We start from the raw sequence: 24,611 nt of genomic DNA on the forward strand, positions 1-24,611 counted from the left end.
AATGGGAAACACAAAAGATGCAGTACCATTTGCATTTTTCTTTACTTTATGGATTCCTAGGGCTCAAGAATTCTTTTTCAAGTAGTCAACCTATCAGTGATAATTTTTGTTTTTGTTGTTCAGTTATGTATGAATCCTTGTGAGTCATTTGGGTTTTTTTTTTTTTTTTTGGTTATTGTTGGTTGTTTATTTTTTGGCAAAGCCATTGGAGTGGTTTGCTACTTCCTTCTCCAGCTCATTTAACAGATGAGGAAACTGAGGCAAATTGCCCAGGATCACACAGCTAGTAATTATCTGAGGTCAGATTTGAATTTAGGAAGACTCATCTTCAAGCCTCCAGGCCCTGTATTCTAGCTATTGTGCCACTTGCCAATGATAATAGTTAACATTAATATAGTACTTCAAAGCTATAAAGTACTTTATCAGTATTACTTTATTTGATTCTCATGCTATCCCTATATGTTTTTCTGTTGTTTTCCCCATTTTACAAGAGGAGACCGAGTCACAGAAAGGTATTTTTATTTGTTTGTTTTTTAATAACTTACTCAGAATCACATAATACCTGAGCCAACTGTCCTAGCTAACTCTGGTGAGCCTTTGAAGTTAAGTAGAATGTTCCTAGGACAGGCAAGCTGTTGTCAGGACAATACTCAAAAAACCTTCCATGGAAGAACTTGTGGTGATTTGTTTTCCATTGAGTAACCTTCAAGAGGTTAAGATCCCATTCTTACCATGATGAGGGATCAGAATAAGACTTTGTGAAGAGCCATTTCCTATCTGTTCATATTTAATCCATTTCAGAATTTAGCTCTTTGAATCTATGCTTATAGGATGTTTCCCCATTATCCTAACTTTAGCTGAACAATCAAGAAGCTGGGTCTTCTTTAATCAGATTGAGAATATTTTCCTTTCAATGAAGAGGCAATTTCTTGAACTGTAAAAATTGGTCTAGCTTTTTGATTTTACATAATCAAGGATTTTTCTTTTCCCAGGATCTTGAGGCCAAAGGCAATGGGAAGTACAAGGCAATCTAAGCAAATGAACAGTTTCAGATGTTCAAACAAAGCTTTCCCTATGCTTTCTGAATGACCTTTTTTGCTCAGACTCTGCTGAAAGGTGAAGGCCCTGAGTGCTTTATTCATAGTTGTACAAAGCTTCTCCCAGAAGCCTCTTGGAGGAAATATTGGCAGAAGGGTACCATCCTGCTCTGAGGATGGTAGCCATTGACTCCTCTTAGGCAATACTTCAGGTACCTTTCTTTGCTTGAATAATCATAAAATTGCAGAGCTGGACTTTAGAGATTTTCTATGCAATTGATTCTGTGCTCATCTGTGCTCATGATATAGGTGAGGGAACTGAGTCCCTTCTGGGGAAGCGACTTCTTACCCGAGGTCACACAAGTTAGATACTTGAAATAAGACTCGCTGACTCCCATTATAGGGCTTTTTGACTATATGTCTGTCTGATGTAGGAGCAGGCCATTGGACCAATCCAATAGATAGCAGCATATACTTGTGCTGGGCCAACCTGAGGTTCATAATTGGTAGTGAGATTATTTCTCTTATTCAAGGAACCTAAGTGCTTTAGTATCATTGCTGAATTCATTCATTCATTCAATAAATAGTTATTAGATACTTGCTATATATATAATGAGGAATGGAGTAGACTTTGTGAAAAATGACTACTGAATAAAATGTGAAGTCATAAATGGTTTTTGTATTTTCCAAATGTTTTATAGAGTAAATTATGCATAACTGCTGTCCACTGGCAAAGATCCTGGAGTGACTTGCCATTTCCTTCACCAGTTCATCTTACATATGAGGAAACTAAGATCCACAGGGTAAACATAGGTACTAAGTGTTGGAGGTGAGATTTGAACTGGGAAAGAAGAGTTTTCCTGACTCCAAGCCTGGCATTTGATCTACTAGTACCTAGTACCTATTTCTTGAGGATTTTGAGTGGATTAAATGAGAGAATGTATACAAAGCACTTTGCCAATTTTAAAGTACTATAGAAATCCTAGTTATCATATTCACCCCATTTTTATCATCATTACACAAGTCTCCATGGACATTTATTAGAATGTAATAAATTACCCCACAAGGTACTGGCTCTGTGGCCAGCTTCCTGTTGCTTTCTGATGCTGATGTGCTTTTTTGGTTTCCTACTATGGAGACATAACAAAATCTTCTAAGAAGGAGAGATTTCAGCCCCAAGCATCTCCTGGCTCACTCCATTTATGAGCATGAGGGGAGGAGAGGCTAAGCAGCCTCAGGAGGTAGGAGTTTTCCCTCAGCCTCACACCAAATCCTCTGCTTGCTAGGGAGTGACCACTTAATTGGCAGCCCACTCAGAAGTGCATAGCTCTCAGGGGAATGTGATAAATGTGCTGATCACCCTCTGCCACCACTGTCAGCACAAAGTGGGCAGTGTGCTGACCACACAGGAGGGCAAGGCCTGAACATGGGGAGGGCAGTGCAGGGGAATGAGCTGAATGTGTAAGTACTGCTTTGTGTTTCCTGGCAGAGAGATCATGAGGATAATTGTCTTACCCACTCTCTGAAATCCCAATCATAGGAAAGCTCCTGACCTACATAGTCTCCACCCCTCCTCCCCTTCCCCTGTGCCCCTCTACCCTTATTCTCTAGAAGAAGGCTATGTATTCTTTTCATAATAAAAGCTTTTGTCTCTCATCTTGGAGATTTTCATACAACTAGAGGACATAATGTGAATAGAACAATGGATTTGGAGTGAAAGGATTCAATTTTAAATGTTGCCCCCTTTCTACTTGCAGAAATTTGGTGGACCTCAGTTTCCTCATCTATAAAATGAAAGGATTGGACTTGAGAGCCTCATAGGGCCTTTTCAGCTCTAAATATGCAATGTGAAGACCTTGATTATCTAGTCCAACTCTTCATTTTACAGAGCTCAGAAAGATGTGATAATGTGCCCAGAAGTCACATGAAGAAATAATGGCAGGACTGGAATTAAGAATCCAGATCTACTGATTTCCAAAATGGTATTCTTTTCGTTGCAACAATTTTTGTTCATCTTCTTCCAAAGGGTGAAAAATATACTGGACTTATTTTAAGAAAAATAGAAATACTGTACGGAAATCTAGCAATCTCAAGGCTTTCTCAATTTCTTCCATGCACCCAAGATTTAAAACAAACAGATCACAATTTCTTTTTGTAAGCTAGTAGTCCAAGGTTCTTCCTTTAAAAAAAAATCTCATGTTTTCACCTGTGTACAAGACATCTTTACCTGTCTTAGCACTTCAAACTATGACCCAAATTAAACTCATCATCTATCCTCCAAAAACTGTCTCTCTTCCTAACTTCACCATTCTGTGAATGAGAACACTATCTTTAGAGTTACCCAGACTTCAATTTTAGAATCATGCTTGATTTTATTCCCCTTCTCTTACTTTCTACAATCACTTCATTGTTTTGTTTGGTTTGGTTTGAGTTGATTCACTTATTTTATCTATTTTATTATTTAAATTTTATTTTAATAGTATATTATTTTTTCAATTACATGTAAAGATGATTTTCAACATTCATTTTTGTAAGGTTTTGAGTTCTATATTTTTTTTTGTCTTTCCCTTCCTTACAGCCTTTCTCAGCAAACAATCTGATGTAGTTTATATAGGTATAATCATTTTTAACATTTTCCATATGAGTCATGTTGGGAAAGAAAAACTAGAACAAAAGGGAAAAATTACAAGTAAGAAAAGAAAAAAACAAAACAAAAAAGGTGAAAATATTATGCTTTAATCTGTACTCAGTCAGTCTCTCAATTTTTTCTCTGGATATGAATATGGATATGAATATGGATGGCATTTTCCATCCTAAGTCTATTGGAATTGTTTTGGATCACTGTGTTGCTGAGAGGAGATATGTCTATCATAGTTGATCATTATACAATTTTATGTTACTGTATATAATGTTTTCCTGGATTTGCTTACTTCACTCAGCATCAATTCAAGTAGGTCTTTCCCAGGCTTTTTCTGAAATCAGACTGTTTATCATTTCTTATAGACCAATAATATTTCATTACTTTCCTATATCATAACTTATTCAACTATTTTCCAGTTGATGGGCATCCACTCAATTTCCAGTTCCTTGTCACCACAAAAAGAGTTGCTATAAACATTTTTTGTACATGTGGGTCATTTTCCCTCTTTTATAATCTCTTTGAGATATAGACTCAGTAGGGACATTGCTGGATCAAATGGTATATATTGTTTTTTAGTCCTTTGGGCACAATTCCAAATTGTTCTTCAGAATGCTTGGATCAGTTCACAACTCCACCAACAAACATTAGTGTCCCAGTTTTCCCATATCTTCTCCAATATGTATCATTATCTTTTTCTGTTTTTTAGCCAATTGGATAATCAGAATTGGTTTAATTTGCATTTCTCTAATCAATAATGATTTAGATTATTTTTTTCTATCTGACTATAAATGGCTTTAATTTTTCCATCTGAAAATGGAAATTCTGTTCATATCCTTTGACAATTTATCAATTGAGAAGTGTCTTGTGTTCTTATAAATTTGACTCAGTTCTCTATATATTTTTAAAATGAAGTCTTTATCAGAAACACTGGTTGCCCTTCTAATCTTATCTTCATTTATTTTATTTGTGCAAAAAATTTTTAAGTAATGAAATCAGAAGTATTCATTTTTGCATTTCATAATGTTCTCTATTTCTTGTTGGTTATAAATTCCTCCATTCTCCAAAATCTGGAGGATAAACTCTCCCTTGCTTTTCTAATTTACTTATAGTATCACCCTTTATGTCTATGTCATGTCTCCATTTTGGCCTTATCTTGGCATACAGTGATAAGACTGTATGGCCTTTGCCTAGTTTCTGCCATAATCTTTTCCAGTTTTCCCTAAAATTGTCAAATAGTAAATTCTTATTCCAGAAGCTGGAGTCTTCGGGTTTATCAAACAGTAGATCACCACAGTCATCAGTCAATTCACTGTTAAATGTCTTTTCTATTTTCATAATATTTTCATAATTTTCATTTCCTCCTTCCCCCTATCACTACGTCAGCTCAATTCATACTCTCCTTACTTTTCCCCTGGATTATTGCAATAGCCTGTTAACAGTCTTGCTGGATACCCCTTTTTCCCTCTCCAGTTCAAATTTTACATGTCTGCCAATGTAGTTTTTCTAACAAAATCTTTCAATTAATCAATAAATTAATATTTATTAAGTACCTCCAGGTACTGTGCTAAGCAATGGGGATACAAAAAGAGACAAAAGACAGTCCCCTGCCCTCAAGGAATTTACAATCTAATGGGAGAGACAACATGCAAATACATAAAAAGTGAACATTTATAAGAGAAAGAGGAAATAATTAAAAGAGGAAAGGCACAGGAACTAAGATGAGTTGGGAAGTACTTCCCATAGAAGGTGAGGTTTTAATTGAGACTTAAAGGAAGCCAGGGAAGTCAGTAGTCAGATTGAAGGAGGGAGAACTTTTCAGACCTGAGGGACAGCCAGAGAATATTCCTGGAGCTGAGAGGTGTGGAACAACTAGAATCACTGGATTGTGGAAGAATAAGATATAAGAAGGCTAGAAATATAGAGCAGGATTAGGTTAGGAAGAAGAGCTTTGAATGCCAAACAGGACATTTTGCATTTGAGCCTGAAGATAAAGGGAAGCCACTGGACTAAATAAGATAAAATTTGTTAGCTTGACAGTTGAGGCCATTCACAATTTGGCTCTGATGAGCTTTACTTCATGATATGGGGCTCACTTTTGAATTAGGTTCTAAGCAACCTGAATTTTGCCCAGCCTAGCCCAGCCCAGCCCAGTCCAGTCCTCTTCTCCTATTTGCATCACCTTACTCTTAAAGTCAACCAATTTAGGTTTCAACTTAGGATAAACACGTTTATAGTGGCTGTTTTATTTACTGGCTTATGACCCTTGTGAGTAACTTAGTTTTCATCAATTAATGAACTAGCATTTATTAAACACTTACTATGTGTTTGGCATGAGAATGAGCCATGGAAGGTTCTTGAGCGACACGGTCAGTGTCATGAACAAATGCCTTAGGAATATTAATTTTGGCAGTTTTGTGGAGGGGTGGATTAGTAAGGGAAGACTAGAGACCAAGTAGGGTCTAGTCAAGAGGGGAAGAGATTGATGAACTAGGTGGTAGTTGAGGGAGTAGAGAGGACAGATGCCCAAGATATTGAAAACATAGCATAAAAAAGATTTGGCAACTGATTGTTGCCAATCAATTGTGGCAAGGGGGGGGGGGGAGATAGAAAAAGAGAGAAAAGAGTCAAGGATGACTTCTAAGTTACAAACCTGGGAAACTAAAAAGTTGAGGTATCCCTCACAGGACAAAAAACTTATTAGGAGGGGTAGATCTAGGGGGGCAAATGAATTCTATTTCATACATGATGAATTTAAAACATATATGGCCAGAGGGATTTCAAACTTCATTGTGCTTCGGTTTCCTCATCTATTAAAATAAAGATTAAAATATTTGTACTGTGAAACTCCACAAAAGCTAGACCAGCAGATCATAAACTCCATTAGGTCCTGCCAAGTTGGAAAACATAGTTTCAGCTAATATAGATAGTGGCTGCTTTCTTTTAAAAATTTATATATATATATATATTATATATATATATATAATTAAATTTAATATAAAATATTTAATGAAATTATACATATGCAATATATATATATAATTTCATTAAATATTTTCCAATTATACGTAAATATTTTGAAATTCATTTTTTAATTTAAAATTCAGTTTTCAAATTTAAAATTTGAGTTTCAGTTTCTTTTTCTTCTTCCTGTCTCTCCCTCACTTCCTAAGAAAACAAGCAACAACATATTTCTATATTAGCCATATTGCAAAAGAAAACACTCCCACCCCCACTCCAAATAAAGAAAGTTTTAAAAAATACTTCAATTTGCATTCAGAGTTCATCAGTTCTTCCTCAGGATAATATTTTTCATCATGAGTCCTTCAGAATTGTTTTGGATCATTTTCTTGAGCAGAGTAGCTAAGTCTTTTTACAACTGAACATTCTTACATTGCTAATTACTATGCATGGTATTTTTCTAGTTTTGTTCTTTTCATTTTGTATTAGTTTATACAGATCTTCCTGGGTTTTTCTGAAACCATCCTGCTTGTTATTTCTTTCAGCACAATAGTGTTCCATCACAATCATATACCATAACATGTTCATTCATTCTCCAATTGTTGGGTATCCCCTCAATTTCCAAGTCTTTGTTGGTGATGGTTGCTTTCTGAAGACCAGACTACTAATTACAGAGATACTTTTAAATAGCGGGTTGACTGGTGGATGATGAAATTTTTGGCATCTCACAAAATAAACCTCTGAAGTTTAGTTAGGAAATAACTATTTTGTAAATCTTAAAATGCTGTATAAACATAGATTATTATTATTTGTGTGCATGTTTCATCTCTTCTATTGTACTTAAAACTTATTTTTCAATGGCAAGTAAGGTCATCCCTTTATTACAAAGAATCTATTAAATCTTAACTGGATATGCATAAACTTCCAGGGAACAAACACCTTTTGCAGACAAAAGGACAGGGCTGAGCAAGAACAGGTGGCAACCTGTATGGAATGATTTCAAGAACTGCCAAGTACACCACCAATTTTCATATCTGTCCTTCTGTCCCTTAACCTTGCCTTTGGAATGACCTTATTATTTTCTGAAATTTGTACTTTTTTTTCGTGACATTTATTTTTTAACACTATCCTTCCTGTTTTCTCTCTTGGCATTATATTATCTCTTTCCCTGCTGATTAATATTTCTTGCCTATTCAGCCATCAGCTTATTTTAGCTACTTCTTCCTTCCCAACTTTTATCTTTTGAACAAACTTCCCACATATGTCTTTTTTGCAGTCTCCCTAATCAGTTAGCTCCAACTCTATACAGAATCCTTTTATTTTCTCTTAAAGGGTACTACGTGCCACATTTCCCAGGGTGAACTATCCAATCTCATATGTATCCTGATGCTTTATTCTGTACCCTTTATACTGGCCATAGAAGCTTGTGAGGGAGACTCTTTTGACCATAGTAAGCAGAGAATAATTAGAATAGAACTAGATTAGATAAGTGTCTTTCCTTCTTTCTGATAGAAGGTGAGTTTTGTGAAATCAAGGATTATTTCATAATTTTATAGTCCCTGCCTAGTGTTTGGCACATAATAAGTGCATAATAAATGCTTGTTGATTTTTCTGTTTATTGAGACAGACTTGAGTTTCATTTAGGACTTACATTAATATAAGGCCTTAATACCAACACAGAATGGTCTCCTCTTGTGATCTTTGTATATGGACTGATACCTCCTGATTCACCCATCTCATATCCCACCTTCTGCAATGTCAGTGTCTTCCCTATGAGATTGCTTGCAATTTTTCCTGGGGTATATCATCTTATGTGTATATTGTCATTTTCATATTGTCTTTTTCATTGTAATATGAAATCCTTGAAGGGAAGGTTTCCTTTTGCCTTCTTTTGTATCCTCTTGCCAGCACAGAGTAAGAGTTTAATGAAATATTTAATGAATGTGAAGTCTTCATGGACAATGCGTTGTTCTAAAATAGAAGGAAAGAAGAGCAATTCACATGATCACAGTGTCTTATTGCTAATTGTTTTATCTTCCATTCTCCCAGAGTATATTCTATAGAGTCCTGAGGAGCCCTAGTATTAAAAAAAAAAAAAAACCTCAATTAACATTGTTGTTTTAAATTTTTTTCACAATTAACATTGTGTTAAATGTGTCTTGAGCCAAAAGGAATATCAGAAATTACTTGGGTGGCAATGAGTTGTTTGCCTTTCCTTAGAGAATTATGTTCCTTAGGGTTATAAGCAATTAAATCAAGCACTTTATCCTAAAATGCCATTCAAGACAGACACAAGGCATTAGGAATAGCAATGATGAACTGACTCGAACTGCAACCATTTATTGTCAAGTGTCATCCCCTCCAAATACATAATCCTTTTATTTGAATTTTTGGGATGTCTTTAGATTAGAGTTGGCATATTAAATGAAAATGGCACAAACAAATGATATTAAGAGCTGTCTGCCTTCCAAATGTCCCAAACATTGTGGGTGATGATTATTTTTAAATCCTCCCCCTGCTCAATTATTTTAAATTAAGTACTTTGAGATTGAAATGGCATCAAAACAGAATTAGGATCTTTAATTTTAAAAAATGATTCTAACTTGGATTCTGAGCATTGACTAAGGGCATTTGCCTTCTATTTCAATTGGGTCACCTGGCTCATTTATGTGTGGACAGACACCTGCCAAGGTTCCGCTTTCCCGTTTTGGCTCAAAGGAAAAACCGAGTTGGGGGAGAGAGGGAAGGAGCATACAATGAATGGCTAGCCAAACCAGACCTAATACAGAAGCAAAATAAACAAAATGTTTAATACATAAATGAGTTGGCTCCTTTATCCAGAATTTTTAATTCTATTTTTATCTTACAACCTTCTAGTTCACATAAACCAGCATCATTTAAAAACCACAGACCAATAAAAAAAGAAAGGAAAAAAAGAATGATTTATTTCATTTTAAAAAAAGCTTTTCTGGAACTCTTGGGACAATGAGATCCCTCTTCAAACATCAACTAGAGCGTCTGATTTTTTTTTTTTCATCAGCTGCCAGGAACTTGTTTTGCTGTGATAAGGGAGGTGGGTGGGATAGGGAGCTGGCTTTTTCCAACCCTGCCCAGCTCTTTTCTGCTTTGCTTTTGTTGGTCCCCTTTATATGGATGAAATAAGGGTTTTATTAGCCTTTTTTGGTTTGTATAACACACCCTGTTATTCATTTATTAGTCATTTAAAATATGACCTCTGAAAAGATCATTGAATTGGAGCTAGTCCAAGCTCTAGAATGAAGTTTATTTCTATAGATTGAAAACAGAAAGCCATGCTGTAGAGTAGAAAGAACTCTGGAGTTGGAGTTTTGGGAGCTGGATTCAAATCCAGCTTCATTCAGGCAAATCATTCAGCCTTAGCTTCCTTTTCTGTAAAATGGAGAAATAAGACTGAGAAAATGAAATGCTATTTTTTCTTATGCCAAAGTGACCTTTTGTGTCCCCAAAGTTGTTTCTTCCCAGCTCTCTCACAACTTTCTATTTGAAATGAGTTTTGATACTGGCTCTTAGTTGGAGAGCCTTGGGAATTAAAATTCAAATGAGTGCACACGGCATCCAAGACCTACTTTCTGCCAGTGCCAATGCCTTTTTAGACCAGAAATGACCTTCCATGGGTGAAGTTCCCAGTCACAGATTTTAGTTCCTTGGCAGGCAATAGTGACTTGGCAGAATTCCCCGTGAAACCTAGAGTACGCTAAGTTATAGAATGGAGTCCAAAAAGCACCTTTATGCCCTTCTTCCTTTCATATCAGATTTTAGGGGAAAGGGAAATCCTCTACTTTATTCAGTGACCTTTAATTATCCCGGTCCTTTTATGTCTAGAATTTAGTTTCACAATAGGAATGAGACGTAGCAATTTTGAATAAAAGCATCAACATCTTGGGGGAATCTTATTTCCAGATTCCCTGGTGGATACAGTTTTTCCCTGGATCTAGGCAGGTAAATTTTATAAAAGGCAATGTGGTTGGTGCAAAGAAAATTGGCTCTGTGTTCAAATCTCCTTCGGGGTACTTATCAATTATATTATGTTGGGTGAGTCACTTAATTTATGTGGGTTTGAGTTTCATTATCTTTTTTTTAATGGGATAAGAGATCCCCTTTTAGATCCATGGTCTCAGGGAACCTTTAGTTTTGAAAGGAAACCTTTCATCCTTTCAGTGCGGAAAATTCAGCACAGAATTTTTGCAAAAGTTGCAATCTGTATTAATGGAGGGTACATACAGTATATTTGTAGATTCTATTTTCTGCCACTTGATATTCTTGATTCTAACACTCATACTCCTGAGACACCCTTCTGGCTTCTTTACTACTCCCTCTTAATGCTAATGTTTTCCCTTTGTTGTTGATCTACACTTTATTATACAGAAAACTTGTTTGTAAATAGTTGTTTGCATATTGTCTCTCCTATTAGACTGAAATTCCTGGAGAGCAGGGACTGTGTTTTACTTTTTTTGTTGTTGTTGTTCGGTATCTCCAATACTTAGCACAGTATTTGGCACATAGTGGGTGCTTAATAAATGAATGACTTATATACAAAAGGTTTAATGGTATATAAGGCAACTGGTAAATAAACTACAAGCATTGACAGCTTCTCTCTATTATATATATATATTTAAATCCATAGACTCCAGGTTAAGAACCTCTGATTTGAAACAATTATGAAAACACTGGGGAGAACTGATGTTTACAATTTAGAACATTAGAACATGAAAGGATTTTGGGAGATGATTGTATTCATTACAGAGATGAGGAAACTGAGACTTAAAGAAAAAAATTGATTTAACTTAGCTCACAACGTTCAAGAGAGGCAGAGCAAGATTAGAATTCAGATCCCCCATTTTCCATTTTACTCCTTCTGTCAGGGCTTAAGATACTCATTATCTTGTGAGACTTGGCATCTTCCCTGCTTCTCCCGGCCCAGAAGTCACGCTGAGATTTTGTCATATTGGGATTCCAGACCTAACACTTCCAAAAACCCACCTAGAAACAGATTCAGATCTCACACATCTAAAAATGTAAGAGAAGATTTATATAGAAAGTGCACCATCTGTCTTGTCAACTACTTTACTGCCTAGAAATTCACTTCCTGCCAAATTCTGATGAAGAGCTGAATATAGAAAATAAGGAGTTCTAGCTGAGAGTTCTTTAAAAATCCAGGTGCCACAAATATGGATCTCCTGGCTTTCATTTCTATTTCCTCTGTTGACTGAAAAATTGTTTCTTTGGTCAGATTAAGTACAGTGATGAGAGTTAATATGGAATAGGGGTTAATGTGATATATCAGTTTGAATACCTTTTTTTAAAAAAATAAAGATCATAGCTGACAAATGCTCTTTGTTATAGGATGATCCATCATTTTATTTATTCTTCATATGAGTTTTTCTGGTAATATAACTGGCTTTAGAGGAGAATTGTCTTACATCTACATTCTATTACAATGTGATGAACTCCCCTACAGAACACAAAGGCGCCTTAGGAGAAGATCAATGGGAGGTAATATGAAGTACAAAGGAAGAATGGTCTGGTAATCAAGAATTCCAAGTTTTAGGTCTAAGATTAGCTACTGATTTGCTATGTGAGTTTGGGAAATTATTTTCTCATGTATTAACCTATCTTAAACAGTTGATAGGAAGAACAAATGATATGTGACCGGGATTATCATACTAGAAAGAAAGCAAGATATGAGATCCAGAATGCTGGTGGGCATTCTAGTCACAGTGCAAAGTGATGGAGTAGGAAATGGAGGGGTAGTGTGCTAGACTAAGCCAGGTGAGAAATGGTGAAGGACCAGATTAGGGTGCTGGCTATGTGACCATAGAAAATGGCACTTCTGGAGAGAAGTTCTGAAACATCACAACCTAGTTAGTAGCTAACCCAATTAGCTGGCTTGGGGGCTTTCTTCCTAGAAACTGAAATAGAGGACAGTGGGCTAGCTGCATTCGTGGAGCAACAGGATGAGCATGGTGGCAGGTCGCTGCAACCCAAACTGAACAAGTACCATCCCAGCTCTTAGGGCTATGACCAATGCAGAAAAATCCCTGTATTTTTAACTGAGTGCAAGGAACAAGTTCTGAAGCATAATTAGGCATATGCATTTCATATGGCAGAGTTCTGGGCTTAAAGTCAAGAAAACCTGAGTTCAAATCCAATCTTAAGACTTTTATTAGCTGTGTGATACTGGCTAAATCATTTAATCTTTTTTATTCAGTTTTCTCATTTGTAAAATAGGAATAATCCCAAGATTGTTGTGAGGATTAAATGATGATCAAAGTGTCTGGCACATACATTGTAAACGCATTTATTGTTGTTTCTATTATTACTATTATTTCTAGGAAAATACATTCAAGAGAAGAATCTGGTTCAAGGACTAAGAGGACCCCAAACCCATTAATACACAATTATTTGCGCTAAGCTTTCTGACTGGATGAGAGGATGAGCTTGGTTTTCAGTTGTGTTTTCAGAATCCCATTGTACAGGATTAAAGAAGGGAGAAAACTTTTTTTTTCCTATCTCAAAGTTTGTCTCACTGAGGTATGCTTGATCCTGATACAACCTTAGTGTAATATCAAATGTTTGTAAGAAAAAGCTATGCTGTGGAACTTAAGACCCTTGCTGTTTCCCTGGCAGAATTCCAGCTACCTTCTGCACTCCTCAAGAAAGTAACCCCTGGGAAAAACTACTCTACATATATGTTAAAAGGAAGATGGATTTTTTTCCACATATCTATAAGAGCAAAGACCATGGATTAAAACCATAGGTATCAAGCCATGGCTTAAAGAAACAGATCGGGATTGAGATGGAAAATGCCATATTCATCCAGAGAGAGAACTATATGTGTATGTGTGTGTATGTGTGTATATATCACATATACACACACATATATAGGGAGAGATGAATATATGTGCATAAACATGCATATATGTGCATATGTGTTTAGATATGTAGGCACATGTGTAGCTTAACTGTGTATATGTATGCACGTGTGTGTACACAAAAATAAATATCCTTGTAAAACAGAGGCAGAATGAAAATTTTCTATTTTTATATATTTATATTTGACCATTATTGTTTTTATATTATGACCATTTAAACTTTTTTCATCTTATGAAGCCAATCCAGCTGGGATAGATGCAAATCCATTTCTCTTTTCTCTCTAGGTTTTTTCCCTCAGCTAAGTCAAGCAAGATATTCCTAGAAATCTTGGAAGTTGTTGTTCAGTCATTTTCAGTCATGTCACACTCTTTGTGACCCCATTTAGGGTTTTCTTGGTGGAGACACTGGAGTAGTTTGCCATTTCCTTTTCTGGTTCATTTTACAGATGAGAAAATTGAGGCAAATAGGATTAAGTGATTTGCCCAGGGTCATGCAGTGAGCACTTGAGGACAGATTTGAGCTCAGAAAAATAAGTCTTCCTGACTCCAGACCCAGCCTTCTTTCTATTGTGTAACCATACTGCACCAAAACCTTGAAAATAAGACCATTTTCCAGTAAATTCACAGTAGGTTGGCTGAGCTACCCCCAACCAGATAATATGTTGAGACCATTATTCTAGTCACTGTAACTTAGAAGTCATTTGAACTGCCCTTCAAGAAAATTCTAAAGTAACACTTAAATATCCTTTTTTTTTGAAAGCTCAACTCAAATGTTATATCCATTCTCTGATTCCCACTAATGTCCAGGACCAATGGCTATGAAATTAAGACCCAGGTTTAAATCCTATCGTTTTTCTTCTTCAATGTTTAGCATAATATGTTGCATATAGTAGGAATTAATAAATTGTTTTTACATTGAATGAGAATAAATTCCAGCTACTCATGTAATTTTTAATTGAGAATATTCATATCAATGTACATAGTGCCATATATCAGAGCTCTTTAAGCTTTTTCTACTCTAGACCCCCTTTCCCTTGAGAAATTTTTACATGGTCCTGGGTACTTAGGTATACAAACATTGACTGTTAATATATCATAATTTCATGACTCCCACATTCAGTTACAAGACCCCATATAGGGTTTTGAGTCACAGTTTAAGAAGCTGCGCCAGTTTAAGAAGCATGACTGTTATATGAGAGGTAGAATGTTGCATAGTGGATAAAGATTTGAGCTCAAACTTAGGAAAATGTGGGTTCACCTCTGACATATACTTCCTATTTGACTCAAGTCATTTAGCCCCTCAGCACCATAGGCAGCTCTCAAAGGCTATAAATAGCAGAAATAAAGCACACATTGTTGTTATTCATCTTTACATGTCCAGATCAAAACTAAGTTTTATTGGGTTTTTTTCCTAGTTATACATGAGCATTGATTTTTTTTAATGCACATTTCTTTATGAATCATGTTGGGAGAGAAAAATCAGAACAAAAGGAGAAAATCACGAGAAGAAAAAAACCATAGAAAAAGAAAAAGTCAACATAGAATGTGTTGATTTATGTTCAGTCTCCATAGTTCTTTTTCTGGATGAAGATGGCATTTTCTATCTAAAGTTTATTGGGACTGCCTTGGATCATTGAACTACTAAGAGGAACCAAGTCTTTCCTAGTTGATCATTGCACATTCTTCCTGTTATTATGTATAATATAATCCTGGTTCTGCTTGTTTCACTCAGCATCCGTTCATGTAAATCTTTCCAGGTCTTTCTAAAATCAGCTTGTTCATCATTTTTTATAGAACTGTAACTATATATATCATAATATATAAGTATATATCGTAACTTATTTAGCCATTCCCTAACTGATGGGAATCCACTCAGTTTCCAGTTCTTTGCCACCACAAAAAGAGCTGCTGCAAATATTTTTGCAATGTGGGTTCTTTTCCCTCCTTTATGATTTCCTTGGGATACAGACTCAGTAGGAGCACAGGGTCAAAAGATATGCACAGTTTTAGAGCCCTTTGGATATAGTTCCAAATTGCTCTCCAGAATGGTTGGATAATTTCACAACTCCACCAACAATGCATTAGTGTCCCATTTTCCCACATATCCTCCAAAATTATATTCCTGTAATCTTAGCCAATCTGCCTAGGTGTGAGGTGATACCTCAGAGTTATTTTAATTCTCTAATCAATAGTGATTTAGAGTATTTTTTCATATGATTATGATGGCTTTAATTTCTTCATCTGAAAATCTCTGTTCATCTCCTTTATCAATTGGGGAATGACTTATATTCTTATAAATTTGACACCATTCTTTATATATTTTAGAAATGCAGCCTTTATCAGAAATACTGGCTGTAAAAATCCTTTCCCATCTTTGTACTTCCCTTTTAATCTTGTTTGTGTTGGGTTTGTTTGTGCAAAACCCTTTTAATTTAATATAACCAAAGCTGTCCATTTTGCATTTCATAATGTTTTTTAGTTCTTTGGTCATAAATGCCTCCCTTCTCCAAAGATCTGATAGGTAAACTATCCCTTGCTCTCTTAGTTTGCTTATAGTATCACCCTTTGTGCCCAAGTTGCCTCATTTATATAATTTTTAAAAATCAAATGATTGATTATTTCTGTGATTTGTGGATAAAGATTTAATTATTTAGTTTCAAAATCATTTTCATTCTTGGCCTCAAAGCCTTTTATTGAATATAATTTTATTTCATTATGATTAGTAAAATATGAATTTAACATTTCTTATTTTCTGCATTTGTTTGTGAGGTTTTTATGTCCTAATATTTAATTGAAACTGTCAAGATGCCATTTATATCTGAGAATATGATTATATTTCTATTACCATTTAATATTCCCATATTCTCCAGAGTTTTATAATATCTATTTTTTCTAAAATTTTATTCAGGTTCCTTATTTCTTTCTTATTTATTTTTGAATATATTTATCTAGGTCTAAGATGGGATAAATTGAGATCCTCCAGTCTTATGATTTTATGATCAATTTCTCCCTGTAAGTCATTTACCATTTTTTTTTCAGAATTTAGATGTTATGCCATTATATATATACACACACACACATACACATATGTATATATATGTATATTAATTCATTGTTTCTGGTGCCTTTCATCAAAATATATTTCCCCATTTATATCTTTTAATTAAGTCTATTTTTTGCTGTTGCTTTGTCTGAGATCATAATTACTGCTCCTGACTTTTTAACTTCAGCTAAAACATAATAAATTCTGCTTCAGTCCCTTATTTTAATTCTGTGAGTATCTTTTTGTTTTAAGAGTGTCTCTTCTAACCATATATTGCTGGATTTGGGTTTCTAATCCATTTTAGTGTCCTCTTCTATTTCATGTATGTTTATTCCATTCACATTAACAGTTATAATTGTTAATTGTATATTTCTTTCCATCTTACTTCCTTATATTTTTCTTTCTCTTTGTTTTCCATCTAGCCTAGTCATTCTGAGAAGCAATTTGGAATTATGCCTGGAAAATTGCCAAACTGTCAATATCTTTGACCCAGCTATAATTCTACTCATCCTATATACCAAAGAATCAAGAAAAGTATTTTTATGTTATACATATTTATCTGTGACATTTCTTTTAAAAGGGAGTCAAAAAATTTAAAGTAAGGCAATGTCTTTCTATTGCAGAATGGTTAAGCAAACTGTGTGTATTATGTATGAATGTAATAAAATATTATTGTGACATAAGAAACAATGAAATGGACAATTTCAAAAGAAACCAAAAAAAAAAAAAAACCCTTTATGAACTCATGCAAAGCAAAGTGATCAGAACTCGGTTTTATACAGTCTTAGAAAAATGATCAATCAATGATAAGTTACAAGTCCTACCAAATAATGTGAAACAGAGAGTATTCACCCCTGACAAGAAGTGATGCACTTAAAATGAAGAAAGAGACATTTTCAGAATGGCTGCTGAGGGAATTTGGTTTACCATATTAAATAGATATGCATTGAAGGATCTATGTTTTAGTTTTTTTTCTTTTTCTTTCTTCAAATTATTTAATAAAGGTTAGAGTAATAGGAGGGATAGATAATTTTTTTAAAAACTTGTTACCTAATTCTTTTTTTTTTCAAATTTTAAGAAAAGGAACCAGAGGGATCTCTTCTTGTTTAAGAATATTTGATATGGGGGTAAAGGTCCATTTAAAATAGGAAGCAAGATTTCATGATAAATAGTGGAGGGAAGAGGGAAAGGTTTGCTTTAGATTTTATTTTGAGAATGAAGTAAAAATTATGAAAACAAATATTTTATCTTGTACTTAGCAAAATTTTTGCTGATTGCAACTATATATTATGAACAAATGTGAACAAAAGAATGATCAAATAATGAATTGTGTTAATTTATTACTATAATTTCTTCAATAAAATGATAGGACAACAGCATATTATAACTTTGAAATCCCCTAAGGAGTTATCTTAATTCTTTGATTTTATATAATTTTCTTTTGAAGTCCATTCCAATAATCAATGAGAGACTTAACATTGGTAGACTTAACAGGTAGACTCCTGTTTAGTTTGCAGAAAAAGATGTTTTAGTTGAAACCAATTTTATTATTGGTTAGTTATGTTATAATCACTCCTACTTTCTTATACATTTTTTTGGGAGTCAAGAAAATGAGGAAAATATGGATTCAAATATACTAACTGGTTTTTGAAAAGAAAGAGGAACTAGAGACCAAATTGCCAATATTCAGTGGATTACAAAAAAAACAAGGGAGTTCCAGGAAAAAAAAAAAAAAACCTTTACTTCTGCTTCATTAATTCTAATAAAGGTTTTGATTGTGTGGCTCACAACAAAATGTGGCAAATCCTCTAAGAAATGGGAATACTACATCATCTTACTTGTTCCTTGAGGACAAGAAGTAACAACTGGAAACATGGAACAATTGATTGGTTTAAGAAAGGAAAAATAATATGATAAATTTGTCTATTGTCACTTCATTTATTTAACTTATATGCAGAGTATATTAGGCAAAACATCGGGCTGTATGAATTAAAAACCAGAATTAATGTTGCCAGGTAAAATATTAACAGTCTCAGATATGCAGATAATATACACTGATGACAGAAAGTGAAGAAGAATTTAGAAGTATTTTGATGAAGGTTAAAGAGGAGAGAGTAAAAGATAGTTTGAAGTTCAACATTAAAAAAAAATCATGGCACCAAAAAATGGAAGCAATGGCTGATTTTATATTGTTGGGCTCAAAAATCACTGCACACGGAGACTATAACAATGCAATTAAAAGATGCTCGTTCCTTGGAAGGAAAGCTATAGCAATTCTGGCCAGCAAACTAAAAAGCAAAGATATCACCTTGCTGACAAAGATCTATCATCAAAACTATTGGTTTTCCAGTAGCAATGTACAGCTATGAAAGTTGGGCTATAACAAAAGCTGAGCACGATAGAATCAACACTTCAAAATTGCAATGTTGGTGAAGACTTTTGAAAGTCCCTTGGATAGCAAAGAAATCAAATTAGTCAATACTTAAAGAAATTAATTCAGGATATTCACTGGAAGATCAAATACTAAAGCTAAAGCTTAAATACTTTGGTCACATAATGAAAAGAGGACTCCCTGAAAAGGTCCTCATGTTGGAAAGATTGAAAGCAAAAGAAGAAGGGGATGGCAGAGGATGAGATGGAAAGTGTTGTAGAAGCAAAGAACATAAGACAGATTTTGAGAGGTAGTGGAGAAAGAAGGACCTGAAGTCACTAAGGGTCAGACATTAACTGAAAGACTTAACAAGAACAGCTATGTGGCTCTGGAAAAGTCACTTAACTTTTTAGTATCTCCAAGATTATAATTCAAATATTTGGTGCCAGCCTACATTGGTGGAAGGAGTTTCCACAAAGCAAGTTGACTATACCAATGAGATTTCATTGGTTTCAAGACAAAGCAAAACTCAGTGTCAAACTATAGATATTCAAATGATAGATTTGGTAATGAAGATCTTTACATATCAATTTTTCGTTCACCAACATGAATGTCAGGCAAGGGGGAGGGGTGAGGTGGGAGAAATGGCATTGAAAGGTTATAAATAGTCTAACAAATCATCCTTGACACAGACAGTTCCTTACAAAATACCTTCTCCCATTTCCTCCTGCATGTATGTTTGCTTTGCGCAAAACACAATCTTTCCTGATCTAAGGAGGAATTTACAGACTAAAATAACAAACAATACATTGCAGAGTAGAAAATTGAATTCCTGGTCAAACTAGCCAGAGAAAATCGGGGTAAAAAAGGGATTGGGATAAAAAGCAGACTGGAAAAGGTAGCTCTTTGGGATATTTTTTTTTCTTTTTCTTTCTTTCTTTTTTTTTTTTTTTTTTACTTTGGGCAATCTCTTTTTTTTTTTTTTAATTTTTATTTAATAATTACTTTATATTGACAGAATCCATGGCAGGGTAATTTTTTTTACAACATGGGATATTTTTCTTTACAGTATTATCAACAGCTGACCTAGCTAAGTTAGCAGTTATATAGGGCTTTAAAATTTGCAAAGTACTTTACAAATATTGCTCAATTACGTAATCCTCATATTCTACTCAGCCTTAATCACTGATTGGGTGCAGCCTCAGTCAAATTGAGACCTGTTGAAGAACTTTAATATCAAAATCTCTCATTGCTTCCAGGGCCATCTCTGGTCCTCCTAATCTATATCTGGTCACTGGACCCAGATGGCTCCCGAGGGGAAAGTGAGACAGGTGATGTTAGCTCTCCCTAACTTATATCCAATTCACTTGCATGACATAGCATCCTTTCCCTGATATTAGGGTCGTCTTCAAGAATGAAGGACAAACAACAACAAAAACAACTCTTCTTGATCCTATTTGGGGTTCTCTTGGTAGAGTTACTGAAGTGTTTTGACATTTCTTTCTCCAGATCATTTGACAGATGAGGAAACTGAGGCAAATAGTTAAGTGACTTGCCCAGGACCAGATACTTTGCAAGTGTTTGAGATCAGATCTCAGAAAGAGGAGTCTTCTAGATTCCAGGTCCAGCACTTTATCCATTGCACCACCAAGCTGCCCTAATTCTCCAAACAACATTGTAAATTAAATTATCCCCATTCTTTTGATGAGGAAACTGAGATTGAAAGATTAAGTGAATTGTTCAGGTATATTCAGGTATAAATATATACTCCTGAGGGAGGATCTGAAATTTGATCTTCTAGATTCCAAACAGAGTACTACATCCACTGGCCAATCTAACTGGACTCTTATCTAATGCCTTAAGGCTTATAAAATATTTTATATATGAAACCATTCTTTATGTAATCTGAAAAAGTTTACTTTGGATTGACTATAAAACTGGAATCTTTTAGACCAATTAGACCAATTTTGGTTCTCCTTTTGACCTTCCCCAATAAATAGTCATTTCCTTTAGAGCAAACACACAAACGGAATGCAATAAAAATTATTTTGCCTTCATCTAGAGACAAAATCTATTATAAAAGTACAAACATAAATAAGTAAGATTTAAAGAGAGCAGAAAATCTTATTCTAGTTGACTAAGTAGCAAGGAATCATAGAAAGGAAGGGAAGAGAAATTCACCAGTCCCCAATAGCGGTGAGGTTGGCACAATTGGAGAATCAGCAAAATTCTGTCCCAGAAGATCATTCCTTAAGTGGTCAGTGATGGGTATGACACTTCTCTTTTCCTATTGGCTTGCTGTGAGCATCTCACCCAGCCCCTCGCCTCTCCTTTGAGTTCAAAAGTTCCTAAATTACTTATTGTTTGACCCAAAGTGACTATCAAGCAGGCTTGGGCACTTTATAGTTACAAAGCACTTTCTCTTACTAATAATGTAATGCTGAGAAAGTCATTTAACCTTCTGTTGTCATGGATTACTCATCTAAGGAAAATAGGGATAATAGTTTTTCCCTTGCCTTCTTTACAGGGATTCTGACAAGTAGGGGGCACAAAGCAGAGAACTGGGTTTAGAATCAGGAAGATCTAAATTCAAATCCTGTCTTAAACATATATTAACTGTGTTTTCTGAGCAAATCACTTAACCTCTGTGCCTCAGTTTCTTTACCTGTATGATGGGAATAATAATAGCATCTACTGCCCAGGATTGTTATAAGGGTCAAGTGAGATAATATATGTCAAAGTCAGAACTTAAACTCAGGGCTTTCAAGAGATTGCACCAGACTGTTTGCTTCAGCAATTGAGACAAATTGAGACAAATCATGAATGTTCTTCTCTGCCAACTGATCACAGGGTCTGTTTTGCATCTGAGGCTTGTGTCACCCTGAGTAGTTATTGTGTTTGCTATGGATCAAAATGATGGATTGATCTCTGGAAGAAAGGATGCCAGGTTGTTTTCTCCAGTGAAATAAGAGATTTATGTGTCAGACTTGTTTTTTCATTTCACTAAAAATTGGAGGTGATAATGACATGTTTGCCTTTTTTTTTCTGTGAACTTTGAAAGTGTAATGAATTCATAATTCTATTTTCCCTGTTTTCACAGATGGGAAGATACTCTTTTTGGACTATGCTGCCTGGAATCACTTCATATTTACTGATTTTTTTTCCTTGCAACAATCTTCGTTTCATAATACTTTCTAGTGGTCTCTAAGGCGTTTATTTTCTTCTCTTCAGGAAACATGAACTTCAGCTGTTTCCTATTCCCTCATTACAGTCCCTCAGGCTCAGAAATCCACATGTGCTGTAATAGCTAGAGTATAGAGACTGCAAGTTTCATATTCTGAACATATATGTACACACATTTCACATATATACACATATATATGCATATGTACATATGTATTCAGTCAAATTCAGTAAGCACCCACTATGTGCAAGACACTATACTAGGTACTAAAGATATGGAGAAAAAGCAAACAAAATGAGTCTTGTCCTTGAAATGCTTACATTTGACTAGGGCAGGGGAATATAAAATGAAAATAGGGAAGTAAATATAAATTACACAAAGTAATAAAAAGTAAAAAGATTAATGACTGAGGAGCTAGGGAAAGACTTCATAACTCTTGGGAGAAGGAACTGGCACCTGAAATACATTGGAAGAATGATAAAGATTTTAAGAAATCTAGGTGAGAAGGTAGTGCATTCTAGAGTGAGAGAACACTAATGTAAAATCACAGAGGTAAGAGGTGGGACATTGTGAACAAGGAAACCTGGGAATAGGGAAACAGACCAGCTTTCCTGGAATAGAAAATGTATGAAGGAGAATAATATGAAAAAAACCAGAAAGGAAGGCTCTTATGCTTTGTAGGAGGTGCTTGATAGATGCTTCGTTGAATTGTATTAAATAGGCACATACATATATTTACTCTAAACACACTAGCCAGAGTTATTTGATTCCCACCGTTAGGCAGAGATAGATTAGATAAATAGAATAGATAGGAAATGCAGACAGACAGAGAGAGGGATGGATGGATGGATGGATGGAAGGATGCTTGGAAGGAAGGAAGGACAGATGGATAGATTGATAGATGAAAAGATGGATGGAAAGATGGAAGGATTGATGGAAGGATGGATAGATAGATAGATAGATGGATAGATGGGTGTATGGATAGTTAACTAGTAAGATCATTGAAGTGTTTGCTGTGTGTCCGGCACTGTGCTAAGCTAGAGATACAAATTTAGCAAACAAAACAATCCTACCTTAAAGAAACTTACGTTTAAAAGGGTGAAGACACCACATGGAAATGATTTAGAAATCAGGGAGGAAAAAGAGAAGATATTCAAGTGGAGCAGAGGACAGGTGAGGAGAAAGAAGAGTCCAATGAAGGATGGCTGATGTTCTTCCTGAAATAGTAGTTCTGGGAAGGGAGTCACCCTCCTCAGGGAGTAAATTTCTTCCAGGTGACAAGGCAGCAGGCAAGAAGAAGTCTGGAAAGAGAGATTGGACTCAATTCTGTCTAAGATTTAGGAATCAATCTTAATCCTACAAAGAAACCGTATAAGGAATCCCGTGGCAGTGGCTCACCAGTTCTGTACTAGGTCAGTCTTTCTGATCCTGTTCTGACCTTGATAGCCTGATTCCTTAGTATCTGGGCTCAACTTTATTCTTTCCTGACTAAGTCCCTAAGTAGGACCTTGTTTCCTCCTAGAGACTGGATTTTCTCCCCTTGAACCCAACTCTCCACGAATGAGACCTTAGTACCTGTTACCAGATTTCAGTATGCCAATAATTGACATCCATGTCCTCCTCCAGTGTCTCATCTACCTCTGCTTGGATGATCACCGTGCATCTTGGACATAGTCTGAGCCTTTGGAGAATGATCTCTTGTTTTTAGCCTCTTTTTTGTATTTCCGTCCCTGAAATAATAACTCCTTAGCTTTTGTGTACATTCTCTGACATCTGGCCTTCAGTGAACCCAAAATGTCTGCCTGAGCTCCTGGCCTTAATCTTCTTTGGTCTGGGCAAATCTTACTTTTATTTGAATCACAGAGCTCCTAGTAGAGAATAGGAACAATATAAGACACACACACACACACACACACACACAAACACATACACACACATTTTACAAGCACAATTCTGGCCCATTTAGAACTGGCAAACTGAAGTTATAAACAAGATGGGATAAACAAATTCTACTTCATTTGGTCTCTTTGCTTTTTATCCATTAGATTAGACTGCTTCTAACTGACGTAGTCACTGGTCACCTCAAGCTCAAGCAAAAATCCCTGATAAAAAATTTCCTTTTATATCATTTCCCCAACTTATCTCTTCAACAAATGCCAGATGACAGTCTAAGCCTGAATGCTCCCTAAGATTCTTCTCCTGTCTTTCTGTCTAGGACCTAAGTCTATAAATCAAATTAAAACCTCTGCATACTTACTCATTTCAGACTTATGTGAGTTTAGCTCCAAAAAAATTGGGTTTTAATTTTTGGATATGTATATTTTATATATGTGGGTGTTAAAGGGTTAGAGTTACATATGTATACACATTTGTTAGCATAAATGTGTGTATGTGGGGGTGGAAGGCTTACCAACTTTTTTTTTTTTTTAACAGTTTTGGGGTAGAAAGAGGAAGAAAGGACAGATC

Source organism: Antechinus flavipes, chromosome 1 (assembly GCF_016432865.1).
Source record: "Antechinus flavipes isolate AdamAnt ecotype Samford, QLD, Australia chromosome 1, AdamAnt_v2, whole genome shotgun sequence".
NCBI classification, from domain to species: Eukaryota; Metazoa; Chordata; class Mammalia; order Dasyuromorphia; family Dasyuridae; genus Antechinus; species Antechinus flavipes.